Genomic DNA, 4,570 nt, shown 5'->3' with positions numbered 1-4,570 from the left:
CATACACAGATATTGATGTGCCGGCCAACATATCTAACCTATAAAGGAGTGATTAAAAAGAAAATCCTGTTAGATGAACATTACAGTGAAGCCCCCATAACAAAGATATGTTAATGGTAGGAGGTGGGTGCCGGGAGCAGCTTAGTTTAACTTTTTTTTTTTTTAAGGTCAACTGAAGTTCATGGATACACAGAGTGAAGGGAGCTGGGTGATAAATTAAGTGTTCCTCTATGTAACTCAAAAGTTCAACATCTGATCATAAATAATCCCCAGGGCTACAAAGTGTAACTTTTGTATCAGACTAGCTTCCTTATCCCTCTCCCAACTCTAGTCCCCTAGGCTGGATAAGGAAAGGTAGTGCCTGAAATGGGTCTCAAGCACTACCTTTCCTCACCTTAACCTTACCAAATATAAAAAGAAAGCAAGAAAGGAAAAAAAAAAAAATTTTGTACCTGTTAAATAGTCCTCATATCAAACCTTACATCCTTCAAATAAATAAAGGATCATGTTAACAGTTATCTAAGAAAGACATGGAAGTCATGGCTAGAATTCCTCTGATCATGATTCTTACCAAAGAAATGCATGACTGATTAGCCTTCTTTAACTATATTTCTATAGAAATACACAAAAATAACGAAGAATTTAGTGAAATAATTTTGTTAATATTAATGTGTGGAACGTAAATTAACATGAAATTTTAATGGAAGACTTTAACTTAGATCTCTTTAAAACATGAAGTTTATATCATAGAACAAGGAGCAGGTTTGTATCAAAGAGGTTAGGAGAGATTCCTTACACCCTCCCTTAGTCATGAAAATACTCAGAACGGTGACCTAAGTGAAGCAGAAGTTTATGCAAAGTGATTATATTGACAGTCACGTCTGTGTGTTTGTATTTAACACTGTTACAATACCGAGATTTTCAATTTACTTAGCCTTCTTTTAGCTAAAAGGTTGGCCCTGTAGAATGATAAAGCCTTTAATTGTTTTCTAAAGAAATTTGAAAAAAGAAAAAAACTGTGTTTGTATGTGTGTATTTAAACATACACAACAGAGCACAGAGTAATCAAAAGACATTTGTTTATATATATATATGTTTTACTTGTTTCGGTCATTAGATTACGGCCATGCTGGGGTCTGCCTTGAAGAATTTTGGTTGGAATGAATCAACCCCAGGACCTTTTAAGCCTGGTACTTATTTCATTTGTCTCTTTTGCTGAACTGCTAAGTTACAGGGATATAAACACACCAACACTGGTTGTCAAGCAGTGGAGGGTGGACAAACAGAAAGTAACACGCACGCACACATCATAGGCTTCTTTCAGTTTCTGTCTACCAAATCCACACATAAGGTTGTGTGTGGCTGGTTGCAGTGAGGCTGAACCAGGAACCATGTAGTTGGGAAGCAAACTTCTTACCACACAGTCACACTCATCTATAAAAAAGGCATTCAACATACATTATGGATGTTAAATATTCATATCAACAACTTGACTTAGATATGCCTTTCACTGATGCAAAAAGCTTCTTATCATTTGGATGCTCCAGAGCATTGAATTATGTGAACAATTTGTGTATATGTGTGTGCATGCATATATCATCATTTTAACATCCATATTTTCATGTTTGCATGTGTCAGACAGGGTTCATTGAGGCAGGTTCACTATATATATATATATGTGCGTATGTGTGTGTGTGTGTGTGTGTGTGTGTATATGTATATATGGTACTCTTGAGTTTCAAGCATGTTGCTAGTCATTTTGAATTTGAAATATATATATATCTTCTATATATACACACACACACATATATATATATATAGATAGATAGATAGATAGATATAGATATGTGTGAGTCATCTAACAGACCATCAGTCAGGGAAAAAATGCACTTGTATATCTGTCAGTAGAGTAGATATATTATCTGAAATGTATAGTATTAAATATCCATCATGGCTGGTCTTACCAATCCGGGTTTTGCATAAAGAATACAATAGAGTGTTAGGTAAACAAACCGATTATATAATTTTACGGTCATCAGAGTCAGCTGATATGGAAGGGAATATGGTGACTGCTCTCTATTGTCAAAAGTGGATTAGCACCTAAACATAACTCCTAAACTAATTCCCTGGCCCCTTTTTCACAACAACTGCTGACCAGTTGTGCTAATAGAGAACAGTCGCCATATTCCCTTCCATATCAGCTAACTCTGATGAGCGTAAAATTATATAACTGGTTTGTTACCTAACACTCCATTGTATTCTTTACGCAAAACCGATTGGTAAGACCAGCCATAATGGATATTTGATACTATAGATTTCGGATAATATATCTATAAAGAGATATATATATATAGATAGGCTTCTTTCAGTTTCCATGTGCCAAATCCACATTCAAGGCTTTGGTCAGTTTGAGGATATAGTAGAAGACACTTGCCCAAGGTGCCACATAGTAGGACTGAATCCAGAACCCTGAACCCATGTGGTTGAGAAGCAAACTTCTTACCACACAGCCATGCCTACGCCCATATATTAATAATTTTTACAACAAAATGGCTGATAGTGACTTTGAAGTTTTGGCTTGCTCACCTTTATCAGACAGTCTAATGAAAACAAGCAAGCTGAAACTTCAAAGTCCCTGTCAATCATTTTTTCCTTGTAAATCTATTAAATATGTACTCTACCAAAAAAAAACTGAGAAATTTTTTAGTTATTGCTAAATTGTTTCTATACATAATTTGACATAAGAATAAACAATATAGAGATATATATATGGATGGCTGCATGCATATTTGCATACACTTACCCGTCTTAAATAAAGCAGAATGAATGAAATATTTTTATTAGGTAGCACAACTTTCATGGTCTTGTAATGCAAATATTCATACACACTAATCGAGGTTATCTAAATAAATTATATAACTTGATTTTTGAGTCTACCTACTCAGGTGTGATAATAATGTCAGATGAATCCCAGAGATTTCATTATTTCACCATTACTTGTTACCATTTATAGATGCAGATATAAAGATTAGGCAAAGGTTACCTTCTGGAGTCATGCTGACACATAAGGACCGGTTTATTGGTTTCCATGGTGTATAAATTCCCCCACCTGGACAGGCTGTTGCTCTGCTGCAGGATTACTCATTTTTGTCAGCTGAGTGGACTGGAGCAACATGAAATGAAGTGTTTTACACAAGAACACAACACGTCACCTGGTCCAGGAATCGAAACCAGTCTTACGATCATGAGTCTAACACTCTAACCACTAAGCCATGTGCCTCCACTGATATGGCTAAGAAATTGTTAAGAAATTTACTTGCCAACCACAGTTTCAAGTTCAGTCACACTGCATGCTACCTAGGTTCAAATTAGCAATGGTGGAGGATGCTCTGAAAATATTGTTTCTAGAATAAGAATTGGGTGGAGGAAGTTCAGAGAGCTATTACCTCTGTTGGCAACAAAAGAACTCTCTCAGAGTGAAAGGTAGACTATATGATGCTTGTGTGCGAACAGCTATACTACATAGTAGTGAGACATGGGCTCTGAATACAAAAGACATGCTTATACTGGAGAGAAATGAAGGTAGTATGTTCCATTGGATGTGCAACATCAGTATGTATATACGACAAAGTGCAAATGTATTGAGAGAAAATCTGAACATAAAAGAAATCAAATGTAGCATGCAAGAGAGAAGACTACATTGGTTTGGACATGTGATGCGTATGAATGAGGACAGCTGTGTAAAGAAGTGCTATTTACTGAAAGTAGATTGTATCCACAGAAAAGGGAGATCCAAGAAGACGTGGGATGATGTAGGGCCTCATGGAGAAAATGACAATGGACTGAGGTGTCTGGCGATATGAATTTCTTGAGAAGACCCACCCACAGCAGTGAAACTGAGTTCTAGAAGCAGTGTGTCCCACCCACACTTAAGAAAATTTCTCACACACCCTACCACAACAAACCAAACTACATCCACTTCTCTTCCTCACATTTCCTCCTTAATACACTATGCCTAACTCTCACTCCCCAATCCTGTCCTCACAGCCCTGTTCCTCTGTATTATTGTTATCAGGTAGCCCCCCCCCCAACTCTATATATACCCAGGTTTACGCCACTCATTCCCCTCCCCTCCGCACTCTTTAATCACTTTTCCTTCACAATATCCTGCCACTTATATTATGGTTTTCGAACCTCAGGGTATGTCCTGGCACTTGCCACCATCTATACCTCTCTCTTTCTTTACTCAACCATCCCATTTATATTCTGATCCTCGTGCCTTGTGAGTATGCCCAGCACTCTGCCATTATCTCTATCCTGCTGTCTCCCACTCTCTCCTTCTCCTACACTTCCTTCAGGCTGGGTAACTATGTATTACCTTTGCAGCAGTACACCTGTTTCTGTCTTCATTCCTAATCTCTCTCTCCAGTCGGGTAGCCTTGTACCTCCTCTACAGCAAGACACCTGCTTCTGTCTCTCTGTCTCACTATAACCTTTCATCATCTGACACAAGATCACCTTCTCCAATGCCCCCTCCCCTCTGAAAAGAGTTTTTTATCTTTTGTCTTGC

General features: G+C 37.6%; 1 protein-coding gene across 1 annotated transcript in view; it reads right to left on the bottom strand.

The window, feature by feature from the left end:
* The window catches only part of LOC106881098 (leucine-rich repeat transmembrane neuronal protein 4), a 28,240-nt gene that overhangs the window by 17,446 nt on the left and 6,224 nt on the right, over nucleotides 1–4,570 (bottom strand). The window lies entirely within an intron of this gene.

The sequence above is a fragment of the Octopus bimaculoides genome, chromosome 5 (genome assembly GCF_001194135.2).
Source record: "Octopus bimaculoides isolate UCB-OBI-ISO-001 chromosome 5, ASM119413v2, whole genome shotgun sequence".
Classification (NCBI taxonomy): domain Eukaryota; kingdom Metazoa; phylum Mollusca; class Cephalopoda; order Octopoda; family Octopodidae; genus Octopus; species Octopus bimaculoides.
Note: the sequence above shows the minus strand (reverse complement) of the source record. Positions and strands in the feature narration are given on the sequence as shown.